Source organism: Protomyctophum parallelum (genome assembly GCF_964188405.1).
Source record: "Protomyctophum parallelum genome assembly, chromosome: 14".
Taxonomy (NCBI): domain Eukaryota; kingdom Metazoa; phylum Chordata; class Actinopteri; order Myctophiformes; family Myctophidae; genus Protomyctophum; species Protomyctophum parallelum.
Window position 1 is genome coordinate 41,498,833 of NC_139709.1, and position 16,277 is coordinate 41,515,109.

Here is a 16,277-nt window from a genome sequence, read left to right on the forward strand (position 1 = left end):
GTATCATTTCTGCCAGTATGCCATCAATCCCTGCTGCTTTTCCGGGTTTCAACTTTCCCATTGCAGTTTCACATTCTTGTAAGTCGAAGGGTTTGGTTTGAGGGCTGGCTGATTGTGGTTGGTCTGATACCACTGTGCGATGGTATTCTATGTGGGTCGGTGGCGGTGTTGGTTACAACTGTTGGCCACCAGTTGTGACCAAGACCGCCACCAACCCACAGGAGAATACCATCGCACAGTGGTATCAGACCAACCACAATCAGCCAGCCTTCAAACCAAACCCTTCGACCTAGAAGAACGTGAAACTGCAATGGGAAAGTTGAAACCCGGAAAAGCAGCAGGGATTGATGACCTACTAGCAGAAATGATACAGCACCTGGGACCTAACGGAAAGACCTGGCTTGTGGGGATGCTGAACACATGCATAGCACAGAAAACCATCCCTTCTGTCTGGAAAAAGGCCAAAGTGGTTGCAATCCCTAAACCTGGCAAAGACCCATTATCCCCAAAGAGCTACCGACCCATTTCCCTCCTCTGCATCACCTACAAGCCTATCCCGTCACACCAAATTGGTCGACACAGCCCTAAATGACACCTGTGGCATCATCATAGGATGCATCAAGACAACACCTGACCCTGTCCCAACACCTGTTTACATTCGAGGGTCGCCGGTCCTCTCGAACGGAACAGTTTAACGTCATGCCCAGGACGAAAAGATATAGAGAACACCAACATGACAAATAACAGCAGGAAGGCATGGGCCACAATCCACCGTCTTGGCAAAGACCACACCACCCATAATTCACAACGGTCACAGCAAACTCTATTGCATCACAACTGGTGTAGTTATTGGATGGAGCCCGCACACCACCAAAAAAAAGAAAAACAACATACTATAGTATGCCCTCCGTGACCATGGACTTTAGCCTTTCGCTTTTCTGCAATTTAACCTTTTTTCAAATCCTCAACAATGATGAAGAATCGCGCACTATAGCGTGCCACTTAATGACCTTGACCAATATCAATGACCTCGAGCAGTATAAATTACCTTCAATAAGACTAGTAAATGACCTTGACCAGTATAAATGACCTTGACAAGTACAAATGACCTTGACCAGTATAAATGACCTTCACCAGTATAAATGACCGTGACCAGTATATGACTGTGACCAGTATAAATTACCTTCATGAGACTAGTAATTGACCTTGACCAGTATAAATGACCTTTAGAAGACTAGTAAATGATCTTCACCAGTATAAATGACCTTTAGAAGACTAGTAAATGATCTTCACCAGTATAAATGACCTTGACCAGTATGCGGTCCGTGACCATGGACTATAGCCTTTTGCTTTTCCTTGATTTTCACCTTTAAAAAATCCTCAACAATGATGAAGAATCGCACACTATAGCGCGCCGCTCAATGACCTGAGACCATGGACCAATGAATGAAATACAACACATTGAGCAGGGCACTGCAGGGAGTTGAACCCCGTTCCGGTAAACCAGAAGTCCGACACCAGTGCCTTAGTTTTTGTGTTGTTGTTCATTTAAAGGTCCAGGTGTGCATACGCATGTGCCCCTGTGTGTGTAGGTGCATGTGTGCATGTGTGTGCACGCTTCAATGACCACTGTTGGACCCAATGGCGATCAAGGACCTCAGGGAGCCACCCATAATTCACAACGGTCACAGCGAACTCTGTTGCATCACAACTGGTGGCCAACAGTCGTAACCAACACCGCCACGACCCACAGGAGAATACCATCGCACAGTGGTATCAGACCAACCACAATCAGCCAGCCCTCAAACCAAACCCTTCGACCTAGAAGAACTCAAAACTGCAATGGGAAAGTTGAAACCCGGAAAAGCAGCAGGGATTGATGACATACTGGCAGAAATTATACAGCACCTGGAACCTAACGCAAAGACCTGGCTCGTGGGGATGCTGAACACATGCATGGCACATAAAACCATCCCTTCTGTCTGGAGAAAGGCCAAAGTGGTTGCAATCCCCAAACCTGGCAAAGACCCATCATCCTCAAAGAGCTACCGACCCATTTCCCTCCTCTGCATCACCTACAAGATAGGCTGCTACTCCAACGCCTCATACCACTCATAGACACCAAGCTGACTAAAGACCAAGCTGGTTTCCGTCCTGTCCTGTGCTGGACAGAGCTCAACCTCACCCAACACATTGAGGATGGGTTTGAGGGAAAACAAATAACTGGAGCAGCAACTGGAGGGCGAAGCAAGCACGCAGGCAGCTTGTGCCTGCCTGCGTGCCTGCCTGCCTTCCTCATGTGGAAGCTGCATAGTTGAGTTTGTGTGTGTGTTTCTCTTTCTGTCTTTCTTTCTTAGGACGAAGATCAAGGTAGACGCCGTTGGAAGGCTCAACACAAGCCGATGCCCCTAGAGATCCATCCCAAAGCTTCCCTCAGGGAGTCCAGCAAGCCAGCTAGCCAGCAAGCCCGCCCAGTCAGCCAACGCAGCCAGCCAGCTCCGCCAGTCAGCCAGTGTAGAAAGTCAGGCTGCCAAGCCAGCACACATCAGCCCTTGCAGTCAACCATTGTAGCCATACCAGCCTTGCTCAGTCAGCTCAGCCAGGCCTCTCTCGAGGCCTGGCTCTCTGTCTGCCTGGCCCGGTCTGCCCCGCCCTGCCTTGCAGCAACAGAACCAGCCTTGCTGGCAAGCCAGCCAGCTCAGAATACGAGCTCAGCAAGCCAGCGCAGCTGGCAAGCACGCAGTTAGTCTAAACCAGTTTCAGACTGGCAGGCCAAGGCAGACAGACAGGAAGACCGAGGCGCCTAGGCAGGCAGACAGGCCAGGAAGGCAACAAAGTGCAGGCAGGGGGACTGTCCGGCCTAAGGCTGCGCTGCAAGGGTTGGAGCCTGGCCAGCTCCTGCTGGTCTAGACTGAGTGGCTGTGGCTGCACAGTAAGGCTGCGGTAACCTAGTCTGGGCTTGCTGCTGCACTGGCTTGCTCAGCTCGCATTCTGAGCTGGCTGGCTTTCCAGAAAGGCTGGTTCTGTTGCTGCAAGGCAGGGCAGGGCAGACCGGGCCAGGCAGACAGAGAGCCAGGCCTCAAGAGAGGCCTGGCTGAGCTGACTGAGCAAGGCTGGTATGGCTGCAATGGCTGACTGCAAGGGCTGATATGCTCTGGCTTGGCAGCCTGACTTTCTACACTGGCTGACTGGCGGAGCTGACTGGCTGCGTTGGCTGACTGGGCAGGCTTGCTGGCTAGCTGGCTTGCTGTGCTCCCTGAGGGAAGCTTTGGGATGGATCTCTAGGGGCATCGGCTAGTGTTGAGCCTTCCTATGGCGTCTACCTTGATCTCCGTCCTAAGAAAGAAAGACAGAAAAAGAAAGACACACAAACCCAACTATGCAGCTTCCACCTGAGGAACCGAGACGCGAGAAAAGAACTGAGCGTCACTTGGGATGGTCACAAACTCTCCAACCATACCCACCCCATGTATCTTGGAGTTACACTGGACAGGACACTCTTCTTAAAAAAAACACCTGGAGAACACAAAAGCCACGGTCAACACCCACAATAACATCCTGTGAAAACTAGTGAACTCCCAAGTGGGGCGCAGACCCACAAACAATCCGTGCAACTGCCATGGCCCTGTCTTTCTCTACAGCAGAGTATGCCTGCTCAAGCTGGAGCCGATCACGTCACACCAAATTGGTCGACACAGCCCTAAATGACACCTGTCGCATCATCACGGGATGGGTCAAGACAACACCTGTCCCGTCCGTGCCTTTATGCGCTAGCCGGCACCTCCCCCCGCACATCAGACGACTGTGTAACGCTCAAGATGAATGGAAAACACAGGAGATAGACAGTGAAGTCTGGAATGAACGAAGGAAAGTCTGGAATTAAATGATAGAGAACACCTCACACACACATAGTTTCCTTTCGTGGCTGTTTACATTCGAGGGTCGCCGGTCCTCTCGAACGGAACAGTTTAACGTCATGCCCAGGACGAAAAGATATAGAGAACACCATAATGACAAATAACAGCAGGAAGGCATGGGCCACAATCCACCGTCTTGGCAAAGACCACACCACCCATAATTCACAACGGTCACAGCAAACTCTGTTGCATCACAACTGGTGTAGGTATTGGATGGAGCCCGCACACCACAGGTATAAGAAAGACGTGATGCAGAGGAGGGAAATGGGTCGGTAGCTCTTCGGGGATAATGGGTCTTTGCCAGGTTTAGGGATTGCAACTACTCCAGCCTTTTTCCAAACAGAAGGGATGGTTTTCTGTGCTATGCATGTGTTCAGCATCCCCACAAGCCAGGTCCTTGCGATAGGTCCCAGGTGCTGTATCATTTCTGCCAGTATGCCATCAATCCCTGCTGCTTTTCCGGGTTTCAACTTTCCCATTGCAGTTTCACGTTCTTCTAAGTCGAAGGGTTTGGTTTGAGGGCTGGCTGATTGTGGTTGGTCTGATACCACTGTGCGATGGTATTCTATGTGGGTCGGTGGCGGTGTTGGTTACAACTGTTGGCCACCAGTTGTGACCAAGACCGCCACCGACCCACAGGAGAATACCATCGCACAGTGGTATCAGACCAACCACAATCAGCCAGCCCTCAAACCAAACCCTTCGACCTAGAAGAACTTGAAACTGCAATGGGAAAGTTGAAACCCGGAAAAGCAGCAGGGATTGATGACCTACTGGCAGAAATGTTACAGCACCTGGGACCCAACGCAAAGACCTGGCTTGTGGGGATGCTGAACACATGCATAGCACAGAAAACCATCCCTTCTGTCTGGGAAAAGGCCAAAGTGGTTGCAATCCCTAAACCTGGCAAAGACCCATTATCCACAAAGAGCTACCGACCCATTTCCCTCTGCATCACCTACAAGGCTATATGAGAAGCTGCTACTCCAACGCCTTGTTGCCACTCATAGATACCAAGCTGACTAAAGACCAAGCTGGTTTCCGTCCCAGCCGCTCCTGTGCTGGACAGAGCTCAACCTCACCCAACACATTGAGGATGGGTTTGAGGGGAAACAAATAACTGGAGCAGCATTCAGAGATCTCTCTGCTGCCTACGACACTGTCCAACACCGCACAATGGTCAGGAAAAGCCTCCTCAACAACAGGCGCTTCTATGTCCAGTTAAATGACCAGAGGAGTAAATGGAAAGCCCAAAAGAACGGCCTCCAACAAGGTAGCGTGCTCGCCCCCCTCCTTTTCAATATCTACACAAACGACCAGCCACTACCCAATGCCTAATGCCAGCGTTTCATCTACGCCGACAACCTCTGCGTTACGACCCAACAAGCAGACTTCCAGAAGATTGAGTCTGTCCTTGAAAGTGCCCTCCAAGAAATGTCAAGCTACTACAATACAACCACCTGAAACCCAACCTATAGAGAACACCTCACACACACATAATTTCCTTTCGTGGCCGTTTACATTCGAGGGTCGCTGGTCCTCTCGAACGGAACAGTTTAACGTCATGCCCAGGACGAAAAGATATAGAGAACACCAACATGTCAAATAACAGCAGGAAGGCATGGGCCACAATCCACCGTCTTGGCAAAAACCACACCACCCATAATTCACAACGGTCACAGCAAACTCTGTTGCATCACAACTGGTGTAGGTATTGGATGGAGCCCGCACACCACAGGTATAAGAAAGACGTTCTTTGTTGAAATACTGACAGCGTTTCGATCCATTTGATCTTCATCAGGTCATGTGTACACAAAACATACACTTTTATACTAAGGGAGTGCCCCCATTAAACAATCAAAATACCACATTTTGGTGCCCCTCCCATCACTGCAGGTGTGACACGTCAACCCTGAGTGAGTAGGTGGGGACCCAGACATATTGATGTAAATATAGTCTGTTCAGAAATTGTAGTGCCTCTCATAGAGCTTGTAGGTGATGCAGAGGAGGGAAATGGGTCGGTAGCTCTTCGGGGATAATGGGTCTTTGCCAGGTTTAGGGATTGCAACTACTCCAGCCTTTTTCCAAACAGAAGGGATGGTTTTCTGTGCTATGCATGTGTTCAGCATCCCCACAAGCCAGGTCCTTGCGATAGGTCCCAGGTGCTGTATCATTTCTGCCAGTATGCCATCAATCCCTGCTGCTTTTCCGGGTTTCAACTTTCCCATTGCAGTTTCACATTCTTCTAAGTCGAAGGGTTTGGTTTGAGGGCTGGCTGATTGTGGTTGGTCTGATACCACTGTGCGATGGTATTCTATGTGGGTCGGTGGCGGTGTTGGTTACAACTGTTGGCCACCAGTTGTGACCAAGACCGCCACCGACCCACAGGAGAATACCATCGCACAGTGGTATCAGACCAACCACAATCAGCCAGCCCTCAAACCAAACCCTTCGACCTAGAAGAACTTGAAACTGCAATGGGAAAGTTGAAACCCGGAAAAGCAGCAGGGATTGATGACCTACTGGCAGAAATGTTACAGCACCTGGGACCCAACGCAAAGACCTGGCTTGTGGGGATGCTGAACACATGCATAGCACAGAAAACCATCCCTTCTGTCTGGGAAAAGGCCAAAGTGGTTGCAATCCCTAAACCTGGCAAAGACCCATTATCCACAAAGAGCTACCGACCCATTTCCCTCTGCATCACCTACAAGGCTATATGAGAAGCTGCTACTCCAACGCCTTGTTGCCACTCATAGATACCAAGCTGACTAAAGACCAAGCTGGTTTCCGTCCCAGCCGCTCCTGTGCTGGACAGAGCTCAACCTCACCCAACACATTGAGGATGGGTTTGAGGGGAAACAAATAACTGGAGCAGCATTCAGAGATCTCTCTGCTGCCTACGACACTGTCCAACACCGCACAATGGTCAGGAAAAGCCTCCTCAACAACAGGCGCTTCTATGTCCAGTTAAATGACCAGAGGCCCTTAAAACAAGGCTCCAGACCTCCCAAAACAAACTGGTCAGGCTCCTACTTGGCCTCACCCCCCGAACCCACCTCACCCCTGCCCACTTTGACAGGCTGGGATGGCTTAGGGTCGTCGACAGAGTACAGCATCTTGCAATGGGTCTGGTCCACAAGATTCGATACACCACCAAGATACCCATGTACCTGTCTAAATACTTCCTTAATGTAAACGAAGTCCACACCCACAACACCAGAGGGAGTGCAACAAACCATGTACAACCCAGATTCGGCACAAACAAGGGACTCAATTCTTTTCGCTCCTATGCCACCAAAATGTGGAACGCCCTACCAACAGTCATTAAGACATGTGAATCCCTTGACTCCTTCAAAACCGCTCTCAAAGGGCACCTACGGATGGCTGCAATTCGAAACTGGCCTCTGTAAAATCTGAATCCCCCCCACCCCATTTCCCTCACTGTATATTGTATATTGTATATTTTCCCAGTGCTTGTATATTTTCCCTTTTTTGCTTCCCATATGATGAATTCCTGTTCTGTTCTTTAGCTACATAGAAATGTCTATTTGTATGTCTCTAAATGGTTGTATGTCTTTAAATGTTTTGATGAATTGAACAATGTGGACCCTGTTGTAAACAAGTGTAATGCTTAATTGGGTCGTCCACTCACAGTTGACAGTCTTTGTATTGAGTTTGTGCTTAAAATGTACTGTAAATTCTACAAACTGTTAATAAATATTTCAATCAATCAATCAATCAAAGGAGTAAATGGAAAGCCCAAAAGAACGGCCTACCACAAGGTAGCCTGCTCGTCCCCTCCTTTTCAATATCTACACAAACGTCCAGCCACTACCCAAAGTAGTAGTACTGGAATGAAATGATAGAACACCTCACACACACATAGTTTCCTTTCGTGGCCGTTTACATTCGAGGGTCGCCGGTCCTCTCGAACGGAACAGTTTAACGTCATGCCCAGGACGAAAAGATATAGAGAACACCAACATGACAAATAACAGCAGGAAGGCATGGGCCACAATCCACCGTCTTGGGGGGAAAAAATAGCTGATCAATAAGCCCCAAACGCGTTGCACTGTGACCCGTTTTGAGCTTGTACATCGGCTATTTTGCTACAACAGCAATATGCAACGTGGCCCTCTGGAGTGAGAGTGGAAATATAGTGGAAATATAGTCTCCATCGTCAAAGTTGCCCACCCCCATTCTAAACACTACAACATGCAGAGGAGAAGTCATAACAGAACCATCTAAACACTACAACATGCAGAGGAGAAGTCATAACAGAACCATCTAAACACTACAACATGCAGAGGAGAAGTCATAACAGAACCATCTAAACACTACAGCATGCAGAAGAGAAGTCATAACAGAACCATCTAAACACTACAACATGCAGAGGAGAAGTCATAACAGAATCATCTAAACACTACAGCATGCAGAGGAGAAGTCATAACAGAACCATCTAAACACTACAACATGCAGAGGAGAAGTCATAACAGAACCATCTAAACACTACAACATGTAGAGGAGAAGTCATAACAGAACCATCTAAACACTACAGCATGCAGAGGAGAAGTCATAACAGAACCATCTAAACACTACAGCATGCAGAGGAGAAGTCATAACAGAACCATCTAAACACTACAACACGCAGAGGAGAAGTCATAACAGAACCATCTAAATACTACAACATGCAGAGGAGAAGTCATAACAGAACCATCAAAATACTACAGCATGCAGAGGAGAAGTCATAACAGAACCATCTAAACACTACAGCATGCAGAGGGGAAGTCATAACAGAACCATCTAAATACTACAGCATGCAGAGGAGAAGTCATAACAGAACCATCTAAACACTACAACATGCAGAGGGGAAGTCATAACAGAACCATCTAAATACTACGACATGCAGTCATAACAGAACCATCTAAACACTACAGCATGCAGAGGAGAAGTCATAACAGAACCATCTAAATACTACAACATGCAGTCATAACAGAACCATCTAAACACTACAGCATGCAGAGGAGAAGTCATAACAGAACCATCTAAACACTACAGCATGCAGAGGAGAAGTCATAACAGAACCATCTAAATACTACAACATGCAGTCATAACAGAACCATCTAAACACTACAGCATGCAGAGGAGAAGTCATAACAGAACCATCTAAACACTACAGCATGCAGAGGAGAAGTCATAACAGAACCATCTAAACACTACAACATGCAGAGGAGAAGTCATAACAGAACCATCTAAACACTACAGCATGCAGAAGAGAAGTCATAACAGAACCATCTAAACACTACAACATGCAGAGGAGAAGTCATAACAGAACCATCTAAACACTACAGCATGCAGAGGAGAAGTCATAACAGAACCATCTAAACACTACAGCATGCAGAGGAGAAGTCATAACAGAACCATCTAAACACTACAGCATGCAGAGGAGAAGTCATAACAGAACCATCTAATCACTACAGCATGAAGAGGGGAAGTCATAACAGAACTATCTAAACACTACAGCATGCAGAGGAGAAGTCATAACAGAACCATCTAAACACTACAGCATGCAGAGGAGAAGTCATAACAGAACCATCTAAATACTACGACATGCAGTCATAACAGAACCATCTAAACACTACAGCATGCAGAGGAGAAGTCATAACAGAACCATCTAAATACTACAACATGCAGTCATAACAGAACCATCTAAACACTACAGCATGCAGAGGAGAAGTCATAACAGAACCATCTAAACACTACAGCATGCAGAGGAGAAGTCATAACAGAACCATCTAAACACTACAGCATGCAGAGGAGAAGTCATAACAGAACCATCTAAATACTACAACATGCAGTCATAACAGAACCATCTAAACACTACAGCATGCAGAGGAGAAGTCATAACAGAACCATCTAAACACTACAGCATGCAGAGGAGAAGTCATAACAGAACCATCTAAACACTACAACATGCAGAGGAGAAGTCATAACAGAACCATCTAAACACTACAGCATGCAGAAGAGAAGTCATAACAGAACCATCTAAACACTACAACATGCAGAGGAGAAGTCATAACAGAACCATCTAAACACTACAGCATGCAGAGGAGAAGTCATAACAGAACCATCTAAACACTACAGCATGCAGAGGAGAAGTCATAACAGAACCATCTAAACACTACAGCATGCAGAGGAGAAGTCATAACAGAACCATCTAATCACTACAGCATGAAGAGGGGAAGTCATAACAGAACTATCTAAACACTACAGCATGCAGAGGAGAAGTCATAACAGAACCATCTAAACACTACAGCATGCAGAGGAGAAGTCATAACAGAACCATCTAAACACTACAGCATGCAGAGGGGAAGTCATAACAGAACCATCTAAACACTACAACATGCAGAGGAGAAGTCATAACAGAACCATCTAAATACTACAACATGCAGTCATAACAGAACCATCTAAACACTACAGCATGCAGTCATAACAGAACCATCTAAACACTACTCTGTTCACCTCTAGTCGATTATTTATTCAGCCACGGACCACCATTTGAGGCCATTTAGCCTCTCAGACCCACTGACCACCATTGTGAGCATAGAGTATATTACAAGTAAGACGCGCAAACGCGTGAAGCGAACGCAGCTCGTGTGTGTGTGGTTGTGTGTGTGTGTGTGTGTGTGTGTGTGTGCTACAGCTGCGCCCTGTGTGTGTGTGTGTGTGTGTGTGTGTGTGTGTGTGTGTGTGTGCTACAGCTGCGCCCTCTGGTGGCGGGCCGGTGGTGTAACAGCGTGACACACACACACACACACACACACACACACAGACATTCAGCCCTTGCTGTCATAGTAAGTGGCTCACTGCGTTCGCAATGAATAGAGAAAAGGCACACAGAGGAAACCCTGAGGCCAAATGGACATAGTGGCCGAATGAAGGTATTGCAGCCTGGCCCCAAACACATGAACGCGCTGGTCCGTTGACTATCATTGTGCACGTTCACGACGGCAGCACGCTAGCTAGCTAACGAACACGCTAGTTCGTTAGCTAGCTAGCGTGCTGCCGTCGTGAACCAGAATGCTCTGTTCCTACTGTGTTGTGTTCATATATGTTACTAACTACATTATAAAACCATGATCCAGTAGCCCAATGGATACCGTCGATGGTAATAATGTGAACAACCGGGCCCGGGTTCACTTCCCAGTCGATGACCGAGTTTATTTTCTTCTTAACAAACACAACTGTTTGTTTGCATCAAGTCGAGGTCCTTTATTCATTCGGTATCTGAGCCACGGGACCACCATTTTTAGGCTCAAATACTTAATGAATAATGGACCTCGACGAGAAAAGCTAAAACAATTGTGTTAGTTTGGTAAGAAATGAAGCTAAACTCTAAGTCCTCGATGGGGACTCGAAGCCGGGCCCTGGCCGTAGTCTACTAGGCGCCGACGGTAACCATTCGGCTACTCGAACACGGTTTTACAGAGTGGCACGAACATAATATATAAACATCACAACAAAGTTATCATAAAGTGATCACAGATGTTTGAACAACAACGTTAAGTATTAAATAACATTGAACGTACCTGCTTGCTGCGGACACGACGACGACCGACATGGTGACGTGGCAAAACAACACTGAGCAAAACCCCCTCCACGCGTCTCTTCCGTATTTGAGGGGGGGCGGCACTTCCTTCCGGGTGTGACGTTAGGCCACGCCCGCGAGGACGTGGAGCTTTCTTGAGTAAGACCCGGAAGCGGGTTACGTCACGGCTTATAAATAGTCAATACAGACATCAGTCCCCTTCCTGGCAGCGTTCTCAGTGGTCTAGCGGTTTAGACACCCGACTTTGAATACAACTTTATGTAACTTCACGGGTTCAAACCCCTCTGATGTTTTTCTCAATCATTGATTCACAATATACCAGAATGCACGTTTAATCATAATACATAAAGCAGACAGCCCTGTGATTAAACCTTCAGCATTACATTACACTGCAACCCCACTGTGGCTAATAGGCTACCTTTTTATTCACAATGCCAAGTTATTGTACTCCTAATAATATATCATGGTGTAGTCTAGCTCTGGTTTGATTGATTGATTTAAATATTTTATTAATAGTTTGTAGAATTACAGTACATTTCAAGCACAAACTCAATACAAAGACTGTTAACTGTGAGTGGACGACCCAATTAAGCATTACACTTGTTTAAGAGGGTCCACATTGTTCAATTCATCAAAAGTCCACATTGTTCAATTCATCAAAAAACAACATTATTACAAACCTACATTATGTGGGATCCTTTAGCTTACAAACGGAGTGACATTTCTGGCCACAACGTGGGTGTCGCTGGGCTGTGGCGCTGCCAACTGACTTTTGTGTTTCCCTCTGCTTCATGATCACCTTTTAGTTCCTTTATTACAGCGAATCAAAGGTGTGTGAAATACTTCTGTAATTAATGACTTGCTGACTATCTCGCGATTTTAGCCTGGATTTAGTGTTCACGCCACATAGGCTATACATTGAAGACCACATAGGCTATAGCCTACATGAAGACCCGACTCCAGCAGCAGAACTGACAGGTAGGCTACAGTACCAAAAAAAAGCCCTATCTTGACCACAGAAACTGATTGATTGATTGATTGAAATATTTATTAACAGTTTGTAGAATTTACAGTACATTTTAAGCACAAACTCAATACAAAGACTGTCAACTGTGAGTGGACGACCCAATTAAGCATTACACTTGTTTACAACAGGGTCCACATTGTTCAATTCATCAAAACATTTAAAGACATACAAACATTTAGAGACATACAAATAGACATTTCTATGTAGCTAAATTCATCATATGGGAAGCAAAAAAGGGAAAAGATACAATATACAGTGAGGGAAAATGGGGTGGGGGGGGTGGGGGGGATTCAGATTTTACAGAGGCCAGTTTCGAATTGCAGCCATCCGTAGGTGCCCTTTGAGAGCGGTTTTGAAGGAGTCAAGGGATTCACATGTCTTAATGACTGTTGGTAGGGCGTTCCACATTTTGGTGGCATAGGAGCGAAAAGAATTTAGTCCCTTGTTTGTGCCGAATCTGGGTTGTACATGGTTTGTTGCACTCCCTCTGGTGTTGTGGGTGTGGACTTCGTTTACATTAAGGAAGTATTTAGACAGGTACATGGGTATCTTGGTGGTGTATCGAATCTTGTGGACCAGACCCATTGCAAGATGCTGTACTCTGTCGACGACCCTAAGCCATCCCAGCCTGTCAAAGTGGACAGGGGTGAGGTGGGTTCGGGGGGTGAGGCCAAGTAGGAGCCTGACCAGTTTGTTTTGGGAGGTCTGGAGCCTTGTTTTAAGGGCCTTTGAGGTGCTGTGGTACCAAGAGGTGGATGCATAGTCAAAGAAACCTTGTACGAGGGCTCCTGTTAAGGTCTTCAAGGTGTTTTTGCTGACCAGTGAGGAGATCCTGTAAAGGAATCTTGTTCTTTGATTGACTTTTTTGATTACGTTGGTGGCCATCTTATCACCGGAAAGATTGGCCTCCAGGATGGAACCTAGGTAGGTAATTTGATCTTTTCGTGTGATAATATTGTCACCCACTCTAACCAAGAAGCCATCTGCCTTGCTGAGATTACTATTTGATCCGAAGAGGATGGATTCAGTTTTTCCCAGGTGTAAGGATAGTTTGTTATCAGCGAGCCAGGTGCAGATTCTACCGAGTTCAGAGCTGAGGGTCTTTTCAACCTGCAGTTTGTTCCTGTCCGAGACCAGCAGTGCTGAGTCATCTGCGAACAGGAACAAGTTGCAGTCACAAGCTGAAGTCATGTCATTAACATATATTAGGAACAGTAAAGGCCCTAGTATGCTTCCTTGTGGGACGCCACAGCTCACTGGGAGGGGAGGGGACAGTGTTCCGTTCACCTCCACCATCTGTTCTCTCCCCTCCAGGTAGGATTGCATCCAGCTCACTGATGTGCTATCAAAACCAATAGCTTTAAGCTTGTTAACCAGTATGGAGTGGTTCACGGTGTCAAAAGCCTTTTGGAGGTCACGGTATCCTACCGTCGGTATACGTGTAACATAGTGTGTATATACAAATTGGCAGATTTTATTTTTTATTTTGCACGTCACTTTCTGACTTTCCAAAGGAAACGTTTTAATGCCTTATTGCTGTGTTGTTGGTGATTTGTGGATTCGTTTTTAGATCAATCAGGGATCTGTTAATAACTTAATACTGTACTGCAGTCTGCAGTTGTTCCCAAATCCACATTTGTTGAGCCCCCATTAGACCCCCATTAGACACTACTTGATATGTATCAAACAAATTTGGCTAATAATAAATTAATTAACATAATTTCAAACATTAAACCATTTAAACTTCTTCACCTGAACTGAACCAGCTCGGTGAAATAACTCAGTACTCAAAACATGTTAATTGATATCAATTTTATTTATAACTGCCAATGTCATGTAAATGTACAACGCACAAAATGTATGTCACCATAACCAAACATGTATTTCTACTTGATAAACCTTATTTATTGGAAGACGGAGCACTTGCAGCATATATTTTGAGTCTATAATTTTGTTCTAAATACCTGCAAATTGACAAATTGTACATAACTCCTGTACTGGACGCTTTATCGTATAAAGTAAAGAAAATAAAGAACCAGACCACGTGATTAGACAAAAAGTCTCTGCAAGCTGATAAAAAAAAAAAAAAAAAAAAACAGTTTCTTACCCAAACTTACAAGTGAAACTTCAGTAGTATTTAACCCATTCTGACCTGAGATCAGATTCATACGAGGTTTCCACATGGACACACACTGGTCTGATTAACCCATTCTGACCTGAGATCAGATTCATACGAGGTTTCCACATGGACACACACTGGTCTGATTAACACGGTTCTGAATGTGAAAATCTGACATAACATTTCTATGTTCCGCATCTAGAGCCATACTGTAATATAGATTCCAGCCTCACAAGAACTATGCATACATTTCACCTGGGCTGGTGGTGATTCACATTAAATGCCGGCAAAGCCATCCATCCTTTAATCACTTGAAACAAAACAGCCTCACAATGCTGTGTTAACTTGTGAGTTTGTAGATCAGTCATTTTTACAATTGAACATTGTTGTGCGACTAAGTGTATATTATGTAGGACTTAAGAGGTTAATTACAAAATGATGTAACAATAACTGAACGACTTCTACAAACATCTGTCAAAGGCGTCACAAACTAGAAAATTCGCAATTTAAAAAAATTGCAGAGTGTGGTTGCCGCAGTGGCTCACATATGCCCCTCCCACTAGTATTGCCAGCCAATTACAATTTCAAGTCACGCCTTAGATCATGCGTAAGTAATTCGGAGGGGATTTAACCCCCGAAATTCATGTTTTTGCGACAAACGGTTACATTTCTCGCATTTGCGGCGCCCCCTATGGATGAAAATAGAATTGCTTTGATTGAACCACCCCGGACATGTGATTGAAATGTGGGATGGATTGGACATTCCGTTCGTGATTTATGGCATTTTTTGTGATATAGGCCCCTCCTACTAACTTCGGAAGACGATTACGGCCGAACGATACGCACTTTAAAAATTCTGCAGTTCAATTTTAATTGGATGGGTCCAGAGATCACGTGTGCCGATTTCTGTGAGATTTGGACAAAATCTGTAGGAGGAAAAGCAAAAAGTGTGTTTTGGACAAAATTCAAAATGGCGGAAAATCTATCATGGCGGAAATGGGCGTGGCCTATATGGGGAGATGCGTCATGACCAAAGGAATCCAGGGAAAAAATAATTTTGATTTTACGACCTACGGTTCAAGAGTTATAAGCCAAAAGGTAAAGTGGGCTGTTATAGCGCCACCATGAGGCCGACCGATAAAATGTTAGGGTTAAATAATTTTAGGGATAATGTTGAATTATCCCTAAAAGTTTTGTAACTATAGTGATTACAGTCTCCGAGGAACAAATACTTGAATGTGAATTTTTGCCTTTTCCCATTCATGTCAATGGGGAAATTTAATTCACTAATAAATTCATATCAATTAAACTATACAACATTTCTCTTAACAAAATACAAGCACACGATTCCCGATTTTTCCGGTCAATTTGACATATGGCTCAAGTGCGTACAGCGTACAGTGTGGGAGGTATAAAGCGTCAAAATAAAGACTACTCCAGTGAAATAATAAAGTGTCACAGTCACAGTTACAAGAGTCTGGTTGCCCATTCGGGCAACCACACTAATAACTCACAAGAGTAACATGTGCTCTGTCTAGAGTTTAGTGTCAATTTATTGGATCCTCCTTGATATTGAGTACACGTCAGGTCATCTTAATGTAC